Genomic DNA, 17,423 nt, shown 5'->3' with positions numbered 1-17,423 from the left:
GAAACAAACCGACTCAGAGTTGCTTTCTCACTACTGTGCCATACCGACCGCTGCTTGTTTACTTACCCCCGCTTCATTTTGAGCAACTTGGGTCCAGGATCTCTTACGCCACTTACATAAACGAGGCTCATAATTCCTTGCTGAGATTCCATAATTTTGAGATCTAGTCTGTTAGAAATTCATGCTGGCGAATTTTGGCTGAATGATGACTTGAGTTTTCAGTCATCCATCTTCAGAGGTGTTGAGTTATTCTAAACTTTCTTTGTCAAGTCTTCACTCCAGTTTTTACACCTTGGTTATACTTTATCCATCGTACCTCCAAAAATTGTTCACTGCCCTGGGAGGTCTTTTAACAGGTGCCCAAATCCCTTTTCCTTCCCCAGATGTCTCAATTTTTTTCTTTTTTCTTTTTTGCGGGATCTTAGTTCCCCAACCAGGGATCGAACCCCGGCCCCAGCAGTGAAAGTGCTGAATCCTAAGTGCCTAGACCGCCAGGGAATTCCCTATCATATCAATTTTTTTGTTCTTATTTCTCGATATTTTCAGTTTCTCTGCAGAATTTTACAGTGCTGACCATTTCCTCTTTCTGGACTGTCTCCTTGCCTCACTTTGGTGATACATCACTATCCTGGTCCCCCTGTGACTCTGATGATTTCTCACCCTCCTTCACTGCCATCTCTTCTGCCTTGCTCACGGGGCACCCACCACAGAACTGTCTTGGCTGCTGTGTCTAAGTTTTCTCTTTCACCAATACTATCTATCCCCAAGGCTTATCACAATTATCGCATTATAGGAATGCCTTTGGAATCTACAGGTCCAATCCCTGTTTATTCCCTAGACTAGCCGTTGGCCACATCTTTCTGAAAATTTTTGGCATCTTCACTCAGGAGTAAGGTTAAAACTAAGGTAGTTTTCTCTCCTGCCCCCGCTTAAACTTTCTTCACTGGTTGAGTACCTATTTTTACGAATGGCATTACCAAAAAAGGCACTCAAGGTAAGAATCTCTGAGTCATCCTTATTCCCAGTCTCAACCCATACTCCTCTTGCTAAACTTTACTGATGTCACTTCTGAATTGTTTTGAGGTGCCTGGGTCTCCTCTCCATTCATTCTCATTACTCTAATCAAGTTTTTATTTCAAGCCTAGAAAATATAATCCACTCAACACTAATATTCCTATCTCTAAGTTCTTCCTCAATTGCTCCTGTTGCCTAAAAAGGGAGGGAGTATATAGAAACTAGACTCCACAATAAAAGAGGTTTATTGAAGTTGGCAATAATTCTGTAGACACTAGGGTGAAGAAGAATGATCTAGATCAGTGTTCTCAAACTGGACTGTGAAATAGGATCACGTGGAGAGCTTGGAAAACTAGATAGCTGGGGTTCATCCTCAGTTTCTGATTCAGTAGGTCTGGGCAGGGCGGGAGAATCTGCATTTTTAATAAGTTCCAGATGATGCTGATGCTGCTCACCTGGGGCCACACTTGAGAACCACTGATTTAGGGGAACAGCCAGGGAAAGAAAGATCAGGCTCTGAGCCATTCACTTTCTAGTAAATATTAAAAATACTTGTTACTATAAAAGGTTTCTTGACATTTTGTAGTTTTTGTCATTTTTTGTAATACTTCAATCCCTTTTCTGTTTCCCTGTAAGGCTTGCTAGTCTTCAAGTCCACTGAAGCCTTAGAAGGACTCTTATTTAGTGAACAAATAAGTACTGAGAGCTAATTTATACCACCACAATTTGGGTGATATAACAGTTATGAACAAAGTGATATTTTGTATAGCGTCTAGGGGCACCTTCGAGTTTATGACCTTGGAGCCAAATCTTGAAGGATGAGTAGGGCAAAGGCATTGAGGTATGAAAGTCCAAAGGGAGTGTTCAGGGAGTTGAGGGTAGTGCCTGTGGTAGCACAGGGTGTCTGGGGACAGGTTCTCTCAGAAGTGAAGTGAACCCTGAAACACTTCAATTTTTTGAAGCTCCTTGTTTTTTAAAAAGTGAAGAAATCTAAAACATTGTTATGAAATTATGGTCACTTGAAACAGTTTACCTTAACAAATTAACACTTTCAAACATATGTAGAAGAACTCCATGTATAACTTATCTGGAGGTAATGACAACTTTTACATGTGAGGCCCTTTATGAAAGAGAAACGTCTTGCTTGTGTGCCAGTGAAGAGCTGACTTCACTTCCAGGACTGGAAAATGTACAAGCTATGAAACTATATGCTTAACAGTGGGGTAGGGGAGATAAAAACTTGAAACAGCGGGGTAGGGGAGAGAAAAACTTGGGGTAGGGGAGAGAAAAACTACATGCAATCAGTAAGTATCCCTAGAATTCCTCTGGACTTTCCTGGGAGTGTCCTGGACTTCCTTGTTTCTGCCTTTGCCCTTGTTTTCTCTTCTGCCTGAAAATTCTGCTGGCCAATCCCTGCTTACTTAGTCTCCAAGAAGCAGCTCCATTGTTTCCTTTGTAAACTGGTCCTCATTACCCAAATCAGATTTTTCTCCAAGGACGGATTTGAACCCTTCTTTCTCACCATACTTAAGACATTTTGATTCTATCACTCAATAAGCAGTTACTACTTCTGCTTTGCATTGTAGTTAATTGTGTGTCTTCTTTAAGTAGGTTGGAAATCAGGGACTGTGTTTTAGGGGTCTTTCTCCTTAAATGAACATTTCAATTTACTTTTTAACTTTTGCAGGGCACTTTTTTTTTTTTAATAAATTTTTAAAATTTTATTTATTTATTTATTTATGGCTGTGTTGGGTCTTAGTTTCTGTGTGAGGGATTTCTCTAGTTGCGGCAAGCGGGGGCCACTCTTCATCGCGGTGCGCGGGCCTCTCACTATCACGGCCTCTCTTTTTGCGGAGCACAGGCTCCAGACGCGCAGGCTCAGCTCCACGGCATGTGGGATCTTCCCAGACCAGGGCGCGAACCCGTGTCCCCTGCATTGGCAGGCAGATTCTCAACCACTGCGCCACCAGGGAAGCCCCTGCAGGGCACTTTTATGATGACATATTTCAGATTTTTTATGTGTCTTAAAAAAAAATCTCCTATATTGTAGGACCTACAGCAATGAGTTCAGTGCTCGATAAATGTTGATGAAGTCTATTCATTCAACAGATTGTTTAAAGAGGCCTCCTATGGGCCAGGCACTGCTTTGAGAGCTGGGTTATAGCTCCTGTCTTCATAATTTTTGTAGTGGGAAACAGACTTTTTATATATATATATATATATATATATATATATATATATATATATATATATACACACACACACACACACACACACACACACACATATTCATATGAAAGTCAGATAGTGCTAAGTTGAGGAAATATGGAGAGAAAAAATAAAGCAGGAAGGGGCTGGTAGGAGGGGAAAGAAGAGATGAGTTGCAATTTTAAATAGGGTGATCAGGAAAGGCTTCACTGAAAGGGACAGTTAAGCAAACATCTGAAAGAGATGGGGTGAGCCAACTGACTACCTGGGGAAAGAGCTTTCTAGGAAGAGGGAAAAGCCAGTCCAAAGGCCCTCAGGCCAGAGTGGCTGAAGCAGGGTACTGAGTGAAAGAGTAGTTGGAGATATGAAACAAAGGGGAGGGGTGGGAGGTATCACCTAGGGCCTTTATAAGTCCAGGTATATATTTAGCTTTTACTTCTTTAATGCACAGTGAGAGCCTGCCTTGCCTAGTCCCTTTTTTCCTTTTGGTCAACACCTACTCAAATGCCACCAAATCAAAGAGGCCTTCCCTAATTCCCCTAGAAGAGAATTTGTACAACTCCCATCAATGTTACTAGAGAAATTTTAATAGTTTTTTAGATAGGAATTAAGGTGTTAAGAGAGAGCTGTAGCTCCTTGAAAGGCCATCTCCTGGATGGATTTGGAATGGCAAAATAGAGACTAAATGCTCGACCAGTTTCATTTGTACGCATAACAGGATCCATCCAAACTGGAAGACCCAAAAATAACAGAATAATTAGTGCACAGTGCTTAGAGCTAATTAGGTGATTAGTATTAATTTTAGTTAATGGTGATTAAAAGTGAAAAATTGAGCCTTCATTCAACTTGTCAAAGCTGAAGTTCTCAACCATCAGTAAAGAATATTGATTTAAAATGTTTTTTCTAGTTCATAAAGGTCTGTCTACTCTGTATACTAAGGAAATGGGGGTTAGTTTGGTGTGGTGGGGCACTTTGTGGACCCCCAGCAGGAGTTTGGGAGCCTTTCTGTCTTTGTTTTATGTCACAAGAACGGATGCTCCACAAAAGCCACTTTTGTGTTTCTAGAGCCTAGAACCGTGCCTGGCACATAGTAGGCTTTGGGTCGTCAGATATAGCAAATTAAAACACAAGATGACTAATTAAATATGAGTATCAACAACAAGTAGTTTTTTAGTATAAACATGTACTGTACCAGGCAGTATTTGGGGCACACCTACGTATTAATGGTTGTTTATCTAAAATTCAAATTTAACTGGGCGTCCTGTATTTTATATGGTAACCCTGAGTTCAATAAATATCTGCTGACTTGATTGAACGCCTCCTCTCACTTGTAAAATGGGGCTAAGACAGGCCCGCCCTCGGCGTTGATGGGAGGAGTATATGAAGCGCCTGGCACTCAGCGAGCCCTCAATTTATTTGATTGCTCCGGGACCATCTAGCGAGAGGAAAACCCTCCCACTTTTAAACATACAGAGGGTAAGAAGGCCTTCTGGCCAGAGGTTCTCAGGCCTGGCCTAGGTTGCACACACCTGCGGTCCGGCCAGCCTCTTCCGGGTCAGGTGACCGCCCGTGGTCACGTGACCTGGCCCGAGTGCGGGCGGTGGAAGGCGGAAGTGGGAGAGGAGTTGGGCGCCGCTTCTGTGGCCGCAGCAGGTAGCGAGCACCGGCTCTGGGGGCGCGGCGGGCGGGCGGGAGCGCGGGGAAGTCCGGGAGTGGCGGGCGGCGCGGGGTGGGCCGGGGGAGGCGCGGCCAGGGCGCTGGGGGGCGGCGGCTTCCTGTGGGAGGGGCCTGGCGCGGCGGTTCCGGCCTCCGAGGAGGGGTGTCCCGGTTCCCGCCCGAGAGGGGTGGGCTCGCCGCGGGTCGTGCGCGGGGGCTGCTCCGAGGTGGGCGCGAAGGCAGTCATGGGTGCGGCGGCTAGCAAGTCCTCCCGGAAGGGGAAAGCATCTTAGGTGCCAGGGATGAAGAGGAGTGACCTTTGTGCAGGGATCGGAACAGGGGGAAGGGGCGACTTGGGGCTGAGTTGGAATGGGTCGCCTGAGATTGGGCGAGTGACATGGAGGGAAAGAAGGAGAAATCAGTATGAAGATGCAGCCGGAACCGCACCTGAGAGTCTTTTCCTTCCTTCCTCTTTGTAAATGATTGGTACCCGAGACTTTGATTTTGGTCCCATTCAGTTTTTAAACTTCAGGAAGGATCACAGAATCTTGATCATCTTGCTTTCGTCACACCCACTTACTCCTGCTTGGGTAGGGTTTCCACTTCTTGGGAACCTAGCCCTTGGGATCATCTTTCTTTGAGATTTTCTCAGATCAGATCAACTTCTAGGCTTAAAAAAAAGAGTGTGGGCACTTTGCTCTGGCCATAAAATGGCTTTTAGCCTACCATGTTGAGCACGACCTAATCCCAGCATTACCTCACCAATGCAGAGACTGCTGTAACCTTGGACACTGTCTACCTACCCTGCTTCATGAGTTTTCCTCTTTCTTCAGTTTAAATTATTCAGTTTCCTTTACCATGTGACTGCTTATCTTGACAAACTGTAACTAGGTAGCTGACTGAGAGGTCTGTGTTTTGTTCCTTAGAACTGTGACCTGGATCATAATTTTGAGATTAAATACCTGTGCTAAAGCTGTTTATCCTCTTTTTCCTTGTGTTTACTAACATTTGCAAAAGTGGAATGAATTTCACAGATGTGGTACAATTGGTGTGAAAGTTCAAACTGGACATTTACAGGAGCCGGAGTTGTTTTGGGTTACAAGTAGGAAAAAGAAAAGTACTTTGCTAATGTATAATGAGTTCAGGTTTTTGGAGTACTTGACAAACATTTAAAAATTGATTTTTGTGGCAGCTCTGTGAGTTAGATTGGGAAGGTGTTATTCCCATTTCACAGTGAACAAACAGACCTAAGAGAGATGACTTGATATTTTGACAGTTGTTTGCTTTTTCTTGTCTGCTGGTCTCTTTCTCCCTGCTAGACTGCAGATTCCTCAAGGGCAGGGTTCATATCTTATTTGACTTATTTGGCTCCTAGCCTAGTGCCTGTCATGTTGTGGGCACTTGGTATTTGGTGAATAAATGAATTTCTAAAGGTCACAGACCTGTAAGTGGAGGGCAAGAGATTTGAACCTGAGTCCTAGCTCTTCTCTTGTCAGACAAGCTTGCCATTTTCTGTTATTGGTCCGTGTGAAAATGACAGGCATGAGGAAAAGGCTTGGGTTGGCTTCGCAGTCTCCTTTATTTAATGACTACTTTCCCAATTGTAAAGAGCTTATGACAGCATCTCATTTAATCTTCACCATGATCCTGTGAAGGTTGGAATTGTCCCTATTCTGCAGATGAAGAAACTGAGGCTTAGTGAAGTCCTTGCTTTAGAGTCTGGAAGTAGTGAGTGACTGAGTAGGGACTCACGCCCAGGCATTTTATCCTTAGACCCATTCTTTTCCATTTATAGAGGCAACATAAAGTTTTATTTTAAAATATTTTTTCAAGTGGACAAAGTATGACATTTTAAGGGAAAAATAGTACAGGTTATAGCAAAAATTGTGAATATGCAGTGTAACTGAAGTTTAGAAAATCCTGTGCTATATCATAGCTGCCTTTTCCTGGGAAAACATTTTTTCATTCAATGAATATTTATAAATACCTACTCTGTGCCAGGCATTGTTCTGGAGTTGCATTGTCCAGTATGGTGGTCACTTTCCAGTGTTGAACACTGGGGGTAGGCTATGAGTATAAAATACACACCAGATTTTTGAAGACTTAATATGAAAAAAAAAGGTAAACTATCTCATTGATTTTTTAAAATATAATAAATGATAAATATAAATATATGCTATAAATCATAACATTTAAAGTTTATTGGGTTAAATACAATAGAATTGAAATTTCCTCTGTTTCTTTGTAGTTTTTATTTTTTTAATAAAAAAATGTTTTTTAAAGCTGTACCTATTTTAAATTTATTTATTTATTTATTTTAGGTTGCGTTGGGTCTTTGTTGCTGCGCATGGGCTTTCTCTAGTTGCAGCGAGCGGGGGCTACTTTTCATTGCGGTGCGCGGGCTTCTCATTGTGGTGGCTTCTCTTGTCGCGGAGCACGGGCTCTAGGCATGTGGGCTTCAATAGCTGCGGCACGCGGGCTCGGTAGTTGTGGCTCACAGGCTGTAGAGCGCAGGCTCAGTAGTTGTGGCGCATGGGCTTAGTTGCTCCGCGGCATGTGAGATCTTCCCGGACCAGGGCTTGAACCAGTGTCCCCTGCATTGACAGGCGGATTCTTAACCACTGTGCCACCAGGGAGGTCCCCTATTTAGTTTTTAAAATGTTTCCTAGGAAATTAAAAATTATATTGGACAGTGCTATTATGAACGCCAGGACTATAGTACACAAGGAAGGCAAAAACCCCTGCCCTTGTGGATCTTAAATTTTAGTGGGGAAAGGCACAATAAACAAAATAACCAAGTAAAATGCACATTACATTGTAATAAAGGAGGGAGGCAGGATGTGGGTTGTTGGCTGGCATTGCGGTTTTGAAGAGGGTCCTTAGAAAGTCTTCCTGAGAAGGTGACGGTTGAGCAAAGATTTGAAGGAGGTGAGAAAATGAGCCATGTGGCTAAATGGGGACACAGTGGTCCAGGCAGAGGAAAGAGCAAGCTCAAAAGCCCGAAGGAAGGGCCACCCCTGGCAGGTTGGTGGATCTGCCTGGAGGCCGGTGTGGCTGGAGGGGGTGGTTGGAGGGGGTGGTTAAGGGGGGATGGAGAGGATGAGGTCAGAGAGGCGTTGGGGGTAAGGGAGAGATGGGCAGGTCGTGGGGGCCTTGAAGGCTCTCGTGGGGATGTTGATTTTCCCTCAGAGTGAGTTGGGCCATTGGAGGGTTTTGAGCAGTGGAGTGGACACGTTTCATCCTGCCTTTTAACAGGCTTACTCTGGTTGCCTTGTGGAGAAAGCAAAGAGGAGTGAGGAGTAGAAGCAGGGAGACAAGTTTAGAGGCTCCTGCCGTGATCCAGGTGAAGGATGGCCTGGGTGGTAGTGATGGAGGTGGCCAGCAGCGGTCGGGCCCTGGGTATATTTTGAAGTACAGCCAACAGGGTGTGTGGAGGTGGGATGTGAGAGGAAGAAAGGAGTCATGGCAACCCTGCAATCTTTGGCGTGAACACCTGGAAGAATGGAATTGCCATTAACTGAAATGGGAAGACTAGGAGGAACAGGGCTGGGGCTGAATTTCTTTAACACTGATTGTAAAATGCCCAGTAGAAAAACAAGTGAAGGTGTCATGGGCAGTTAGATAGGGAAGTCTGGAGCCGGGCTGGGCTGGGGATGTACATGTGGAAGCAGTTAGCACGAAGATGGTATTTAGAGCTAAGAGACTGAGGGAGGTCACTTAGGGCGTAATGTGGATACATAGCCAAGAGGAGTGCTAGAAGTTCAATTTTGAGACAAAAATCTCAGTTTATACTATTATACTAGTAGGTATTTTAAGTATAGCAAAGCATTGCATTCTATCTTGGTGAACTTAGTTTTGTCTCCTTTTCACTTTTCATTTAAAGACCGTTTTGAAAACCACAAGCTAATGGGTCTCTTTTCTTCCTAAGGAGGCTACTTTTCCAAGCGCGCATCTTTGTAGTGCCGCTGAAATCAATTTAAGTCCCAGTTTCTGGAATTAGTCAGGCTTTCTGGGTTGGCAACCAATTTAGAGACCTCCAAGAAGGATGGGAAAGAGACAGCTTGGAAGGATGGGTAATGGCTTTTTAATGCTTACAACATTGGTTCTGCCTAACATGTACTGAATGTATGTTGTTGCCAGGCATCCTGCTGTTTATAGATTTAAAACAAACAACCTCACTGTGGTGAAGTGACCTGCACATGAGGTCATGTAGCCAAGAGATGGAGGAGCTGGCATTTGAATCTTAGTCTTCTGAGCCCAGATCTGATGCTTCTGTCACTAAGATATGCAGTAGTGGATGCATGAACATCACCTTCCACTGGAATCAAGTCAGTGAGTGACTTTGGGTTGCTTCAGACTATTATATAGACTCTGGAATTTCTGAGAGGTAGGGACAAAAGGGAAGATCTTGTTTCTCTTAAAAAAGAACCAACTGAATCTTTTTGAGAAGGTTGTAGTCCCCTGTTCCTGCCTCACCCCCAGCAGCTTGAAAACAAACATTCAGTGCTTTCAGTCAAGTGTTAATCACCATTTCTAGGAATATGCCAAATATCAAGACTTGGCAGCCCTGACCTAGGGCAGGTCCTCTTTTCTCTCTGTGTCACCCATGCCTTTTGCTTCCTGTTTTGTCCTTAGAACTGCTTTCCAGTCTCTCTCTCTCTTTTCTTCTTTCCAGTCTCTCTCTCTCTTTTCTTTTTTTTCTGGCTGTGCCGTGTGGTTTGTGGGACCTCACTTCCCCAGCCAGGGATTGAACCCGGGCCATGGCGGTGAAAGCCTAGAATCCTAACCTCTAGGCCACCAGAGAACTCCCCAGTCTCTTTTATTACTAGCTTATAATTCCACTGCGCTTCCAATGCTGTGACTTCCCATGTCCCTCCCTCCCTCTCTTCTTATGTGCTTGGTCTTTGTACAGATGGCATTTGGCCAAGTTCAGTTCTGTTTGATTGTTTTTCAATATGGGCCTTCGGGGAATGGAAGGTAACTCAATGCTGAACAGAGGAAAGAGGCGGAGAAAGAAGCATTAGTGTTGGAAAAGCATGAGAGGGTGGAGGGAAGGAAGAATCTTTTGAACAGACCCTTCTCATCCACATCTTTCAAGAAGTGGATACAGGGCGGATCTGTACTTACAAATAAGAAGCACTGCCTGTTTCCACAGTGGCCTAATTAGAAATAAAATCTTGGTGCTGGTGAGTCGTTTTTGCTCTTCCCTGCCTCATCTGCTACACAGGTTCTTTCGTCTCAAGATCAGTGTTCAGTGACTTCTTGACTCAAAGCTGGGTCAAGAATTTCAGGAATCTCAGAGCCTAGAATTTCAACATGAAGAACAAGTTTAGCTTGTAGTTTGAAGAGCACTTAGTATTTGCTGGCTGCTTTACCTGAACTTATTTATTCCCTACGATAATCTTACAAGGTAGTGCCACTCAATGGCTAGTGACTGGTGAAGCCTATTTGTTTCCAAAAGATTTACTGGTCTGAAAGGTTCTTGCCGAAGTTGGGTGATAAGAATAATCAGGTACTTCAGATATTGTAAGAACTGTCACTTGCTAAATCTGACGTGTGTTTGCTTTCTCCTGCCAGAAGCTCTTCGAGGATTTATTTAATGGGGGACTCTTAGAGTAAGATATCTGAGCTCCCAGAGGGCAGGGGCCCCGTGGCATTCTGCTTTGTATTTCCAGGGCCTGGCAGAGAGTGGGGTCTGTGAGCATCTGTTGAAAGACTGACCGTGGCTCAGGACTGGATGGGGTGAATCAAAGGGGTCTGGAAGAGGTGCAGTCAGAAGGCTGGCTGCCCTCTTGCTGAAGGTGCCCTTGACCGTTATAGTCCCCTGGCTTCAAGAATCAACCCATACTGGAAATTCCCTGGCGGTCCAGTGGTTAGGACTTTGCACTTTCACTGTGGTGGCCTGGGTTCAGTCCCTGGTCGGGGAACTAGGATCCTGAGAGCCACGTGGCTCAGCCAACAACAACAAAAAAGAATCAACCCGTCCTAATAAGACAAATGTTGAGTTGTCCATTGACTGATGAATGGATGAACAAAATGTGGTCTATCCTTACAAATGGAATATTATTATTATTTTTTAAAAAAATATTTATTTATTTATTTATTTTGACTGCACCGGGTCTTAGTTGCGGCACACAGGATCTTTTAGTTGCAGCATGCATGTGGGATCTAGTTCCCTGACCAGGGATCAAACCCGGGCCCCCTACATTGGGAGCGGAGACTTACCCACTGGACCACAAGGGAAGTCCCTGGAATATTATTCAGCTAGAAAAAGGAATGAAATACTGATACATGCTACAGTGTGGGTGAACGTTGAAAACATTATGCTAATGAAAGAAGCCAGATGCAAAAGACTGCATATTGTATGATTCCAATTATTTGACATGTCCAGAATAGGCAGATCCATAGCGACAGAGAGTAGATTAGTGGTTAGGGGCTGGGGAGCCAAGAGGAATGAGGAGTGACTTTTAATGGGTATGAGGTTTCTTCTGGGGTGATGAAAATGTTCCGGAATCTGATAGTGGGGATGGTTGTACAACTCTGTGAATATACTAAAGCCCACCAAATTGTATGCTTTAAAAGGGTGACCTTACAGTGTGTTAATTATATTTCAACAAAAATAAAAAATAAAAAAGAATCAACCATGCATCCTCTCCTGTTTGTTCTGTCCAGGTCAAGTCAATATTTTGATGCAGGTGACAGCAGCTCCTTATTTTCTGGGTGCCACATGTTATTCAGCTTCCTCTATTATTCCCAGTTGAATATGTTGAAAAGTAATCTCCCTGCCTTTTTGATCTCAGGCATTTCAAGTATTTTAACCAAAGAGGACTATGATAGATCTTTGTTGTCTTTCTGGATGCCTCTGGGAACCCCGAACCAGTAGGTGGACCCTTGAGATGCTTGATTTCGCTAATGAGAAGGACTCAAGAATTACTACCCTAGAGAATAGTTTCTTCTAACAGCCAGTGGATTACAGGCAAAGAAAGTTTTTTTTTTTTTTTTTTTCTTGTTTAAAAGTAAAGGTGTAAGGGCACTGTTTCTTCCTTTTGGGGCAAAGCTGATAAGCCCCCGGCAGCTGGTAGTTGAGGTTGTACCATAGTCTAACTCTGAGCTGAGGGCAGCTACCCTTCTGGTACCCATGCAGGGCCTGGGGCATGCCTGTGTCATAGGAAAAAGGAAGAAATCGGAGAGAATGAAGGGCCTAGCAAAGTAGAAAAGGAAAGAGAGGTGAAGAGGAGGAGGAAGATGGTAAAGCTTTCATGTGAAGACCAGAGAGAAGCTGCCTTTTACTCTTCTCTTGTGGCCCTTCTTGCTTCATTCTGTCACTTGTCATTAAAACAGACTCTTCTCAAATTCTCAAAGGCTGATTAGTTGTGGTGGTGTTAGTAATGGCATCAACAAATTGTTCTGAGTGGAGTGTGAAAAATACTCGTTTTTTAAAAAGTAATGAAATAAAACATAATGATACATTTAGGATTCTGGTTTGTATCTGGAGTCACAGTTAAGAAACAGATGACAATTTCAGCAAGACCACAGCCCCCTGTGACTGCAGGGGTTCTTTCTTTCTTTTTTTTTTAAAGATTTATTTTATTGACTGATTGGCTGTGCCGGGTCTTAGTTGCGGCATGCAGGATCTTCATTGCGGCATGAGGGATCTTTTAGTTGCAGCATGTGGACTTCTTAGTTGCATATGGGCTCTTAGTTGCGGCATGCGTGTGGGATCTAGTTGCCTGACCAGGGATTGAACCCAGGCCCCCTGCATTGGGAGCACGGAGTCTTACCCCCCGGACCACCAGGGAAATCCCTGCAGGGGTTATTTCTTAAGGGAGGTTGCAGTGGGGCCTGGGTCCAGGTGCATATGGAAGTCAAGTGCCCCAAGGATGTGTTGTTGGAAGAGGCTTTCCAGTTTCAGCTTGCTGTCATGAAATCCACATCTTCTAAAAGCCTTTGTCCTTAATCTTGTTAATTTCCAATTCCTCCTGTGTGTAACAAATTATCACAAACTTGGTGGTTTAAAACAACCGAAATTTGTTCCTGTATAGTTCTGGAGGCCACAAGTCTGAAATCAAAGTGTCAACTGTGTCAGCAGAGCTGAGATCCCTCTGTGCACTCGGGGAGAAATCCTGCTTTGCCTCTCGTAGTGGCTCTAGGCATTTGTGGGTTTGAGGTTGTGAGACTCAAATCTCAGCCCCAGTCTTTTTTTTTTTTTTTGGCCGCACAGCTTGCGGGATCTTAGTTCCCTGACCAGTGATTGAATCCGGGCCATGGCAGTGAAAGCGCCGAGTCCTAACCACTGGACAACCAGGGAATTTCTTCAGTCCAAGTCTTCATGGCCTTCTTCCCTGCGTCTGTGTCTTCTCTCTTCTGTCTCCTATAAGGACACTGGGCCCACCCTAAAGGATGGTCTCATCTTGAGAGCTTTAACATAATTACATCTATTTCCAAATAAGGTCACATTTACAGGTTCCAAGAGGGTAAGCACCTAGGCATATCTTTTGGGGACCACAGTTCAACCCACTACACTAATTAAATGTAGACTGGATGCTCTTGTAAAAATTAAATAAGGACATCATCCTATGACCTGATTTGAAGAGACCCTTTTTCCTTTCTTGAATTTAAATTTTATTTATGCCCCAAATAACACATGCACTTAGTTTAGAAAGTCCAATAGCATTACACGGCTCATAACGCAACAGCACTTCCTTGTTTCACTCCCTTTTGTTCTTGATTCTTGTTCTGTAGAGTCAATGACTTTTAACTCATTGAGCTCTTTTCTGGTATAGACTTCTGCATCTCTAAATGGCATCCTTATACCGTCATTTCTTAGTTTGTCAGTTTTTTTTTTTAATTGAAGTATAGTTGATTTACAATGTTCTATTAGTTTCTGGTGCACAGCAAAGTGATTCAGTTATATATATATACACACACATATATATATTCCATTATAGTTTATTACAAGATATTGAATATAGTTCTCTGTGCTATACAGTAGGACCTTGTTGCTTATCTATTTTGTATATAGTAGTTTATATCTGCTAATCCCAAACTCCTAATTTAATCCCTTTCCGCCCTCGCCCTTTCCCCTTTGGTAACCATGTTTGTTTTCCATCTCTGTGAGTCTGTTTCTGTTTTGTAAATAAGTTCATTTATATCATTTTAAAAGATTCCATATGTAAGTGGTATCATATGATATTTGTCTTTCTCTGTTTGACTTACTTCATTTAGTATGATAATCTCTAGGTCCATCCATGTTGCTGCAAATGGCACTTTTTCGGGTTTTTTTTATGGCTGAGTAATATTCCATTGTGTATATGTACCACATCTTCTTTATCCATTCATCTATCGATGGACATTTAGGTTGCTTCCATGTCTTGGCTATTGTAAATAGTGTAGCTTGTCAGTTTTATCTATTGCTTTTTAACTCTTTGAGCTCTTTTCTGGTATAGACTTCTGTTTCTCTAAATGGCATCCGTACACCATCATTTCTTAGCTTGTCAGTTTTATCTGTTGCCTTTTAACCACTGAGGATGGACACTGAGCTCTCTTTCTGGCCAGTTTCCACAAATGTACTCTTCTACCGCCACATTCTGATTACAGCCATATCACAAGTTTTGATTAAATTGTTCATGCTATTTTGATTATAAATATTTTTCACAGCTGAGCCACACTGTGTATTAGGATTACATTTCCTTTCTCATAATAGCTTTTGTTTTTACTAGAGTTGTGTATTTCCTGATTTTTTCATTTGCATAATTTTCTGTGTACCTACCGCTACCTCAGCCCTAAACATTCTGATAGAGCTAAAATAATACTTCTTTCAGTGCAATCAGATGCCTCATCTAATTTATTTTGTCAGTTTTTTTCTTTCATCTAAAGATGACACGTCTTATGTCGTCTTTAGATGAAAGAAATACTGATGAACTCTCTCATCTGGACTGGTTGCTCTCTAGGCTAATGGGCAGTAATGCCTTGGGATTTCTCTTCATTGTTAATCTGGGAATTCCTTTTGCCTCTCCCATGTGAATACACACTGTCCTCCAACTTTCTCATTTACTCCCCTAGAGCGTATCTTTCAGTAGCTTCCTAAGAAAATGAGCTTTGGAAGCAATTTTTTTGAGACTTTACAAAGCTGAAAATATCATTGTTTTCCTGTCATGCTTGACTGATGGTTGTGGAATTCTGGATTGGAAATAATTTTAATTATAAATTGGGATTAATCATTTTATTTAATAATTGGAAATAATTTTATCTGAAATGTGAAGCATTGCATTGTCTTGTAGCAGCCAGTATTACTGTGAAGTCTGATGCCATTCTGATTCCTGTTCTTTGTAAATGTGGCTGGAAGCGTGTATACTCTTTGTTCTCGTGTTCTGAACTTTCACGATGTTTTGTCTTAGTGTGTTTTTTTGTTTTTGTTTTTCGTTCATTGTTCTGGGCACTCAGGTTCTTTCTGTCTAGAAATGTATATCCTTCAGCTTAAGAAAAATCTGTAACATTTCTTTGCTGTCTTTTTTTTTTCTCTTTTCTATTTCTGGACTAAGTCAGACATTGGACATTTTAAACGAATCTACTATTTTAAAAAAGTCTTGGGAATTCCCTGGTGGTCCAGTGGTTAGGACTCCGAGCTTCCAATGCTGTGGGCCCAGGTTCGATCCCTGGTCGGGGAACTAAGATTCTGCAAGCTGCATGGCCAAAAAAAACAAAAAACAAAAACAAAAAGGAAGAATTAAAAAAAAAATCTTTTCTCTCCTATCTACCATCTTCTTTTTCTTTTGGTTCTATTTCTTAGAATATGTCCTCACTTTATCAACTTCGTTTCTGCTATGAGAACTGTCCTTTCCAAGAGCATTTTCTTATTCTCTGAATCAACCAACCAACCAACTTCCCTTTCTCCCTTCCTTTCTTCCTTTAAAATTACATTCTGTTTTTGTTTCATGGATGCAACATTTTCTCTTATCTATCTGAATTGTTTTGAGGTTTTCTCTGACTGTGGTTACATTTAACTATGAGTTAAAAAATTGAAATATTAATTCACATACCTTAAAATTCACCATTTTGAAATGTTCAATTCAGTGGATTTTAGTATTTTTTACAAAGTTGTGCAACCATCACCACTCTCCAATTCCAGAATATTTTCATCACCCAAAAGAAAACGTGTACTCCTTAACGGTCACTCCGACCCCCAACCCTCTGCCCTGGACAACCACTAATCTACTTACTGTTTATGTGGATTTACCTATTCTAGATAGTTCATATAAATGAAATATGATAATTGGGTCTTTTGTTCTGGCTTCTTTCACTAAGCATAATGTTTTCAAGGTTCATCCATATTGCAGATGAAACAGTACTTCATTCCTTTTTATGGCCAAATAATATACTACTTTATGGATATACTGCATTTTGTTTATCCATTTATCAGTTGATAAACGTTTGGGTTGTTTCCACTTTTTAACTACTACAAATAATCCTGCTGTGAACATTTGTGTACAAATTTTTGTGTGGACACATTTCAGTTCGTTTGGGTATATACCTAAAAATTGAATTGCTAGGTCTTAATGGTAATTCTGTGTTTAACTTTTTGAACAAACTGTTCCAAAGCTGCTCACCATTTTTCATTTCTTGCCTGCAGTGTATGAGGATTCCAATTTGTCCAAGTTCTTGCTTGCGCTTATTATTGTATGCTTTTTGATTTTGGCCATTTTGGTTTGTGTGAAGTGGTATCTCATTGTGGTTTTAATTTCCATTTCTCTAGTGACTAATGGTGTTTGAGCATCTTTTCATGTGCTTATTGTTTATTTGTATATCTTCTTTGGAGAAATGTCTGTTTAGATCTTTTACCCATTTTTGTTTTAGTTGGATTATTTGTCTTTTATTGTTGAGTTGTAAAAGTTCTTTGTATATTCTGGATGTAAGTCTTTTATCAGTACATGATTTGCAAATGTTTTCTCTCATTCTTTGGGTTCTCTTTTCATTTGGTGAAATGAGATACCATTTGATGGTATCCTTTGAAGCACAGACATTTTAAATTTTTGATGAAGTTGAATTTATCTAGTTTTTCTTCCATTGTTTGTGTTTCTCCTATCATATCTAAGAAACCATCTCTTAATATAAAGTCATGGAATTAATTATATTTCAATAAAATAAAAAAAGATAAAGTCATGAAGATTTACACCAATAGTTTCTTCTATAGTTGCTCCTATATTTTGGTCTTTGATCCATTCTGAGTTCATTTTTGTCTAAGGTTTGAGGAGGGGTCCAACTTCCTTCCTTTACACATGCATATCCAGTTGCCCCAGCACCATATGTTGAAAAGACTATTGTTCTTTTCCCATTGAGTTACAGTAAGTCCCCTACATATGAACCTTCAAGTTGCGAACTTTCAAAGATGCAAATGTGCGTTTGCATGTCCAATCATGTAAGTTAGTTCACGTGTCTGTAAGATTACTGTACTGTAAGATTAAAAATGTTTTCTTTATTTTTTGTGTCTGTTTGTTTTTTATGTATTATTTGTGTGAAAAGTATTATAAACCTATTACAGTACAGTA

General features: G+C 41.6%; 1 protein-coding gene across 2 annotated transcripts in view; it reads left to right on the top strand.

Moving 5' to 3' along the window:
* Window positions 1–4,740: 4,740 nt before the first annotated feature.
* The window catches only part of WWP2 (WW domain containing E3 ubiquitin protein ligase 2), a 141,894-nt gene continuing 129,211 nt past the window's right edge, over window positions 4,741–17,423 (top strand). For both annotated transcript variants that reach the window (XM_082369814.1, XM_082369813.1), the window contains exon 1: window positions 4,741–4,875. The gene's annotated coding sequence lies outside the window, so the exon portion shown is untranslated. The remainder of the gene's footprint in view (window positions 4,876–17,423) is intronic.

The sequence above is a fragment of the Balaenoptera borealis genome, assembly GCF_965194805.1.
Source record: "Balaenoptera borealis genome assembly, chromosome: 19".
Lineage (NCBI taxonomy): Eukaryota > Metazoa > Chordata > Mammalia > Artiodactyla > Balaenopteridae > Balaenoptera > Balaenoptera borealis.
Note: the sequence above shows the minus strand (reverse complement) of the source record. Positions and strands in the feature narration are given on the sequence as shown.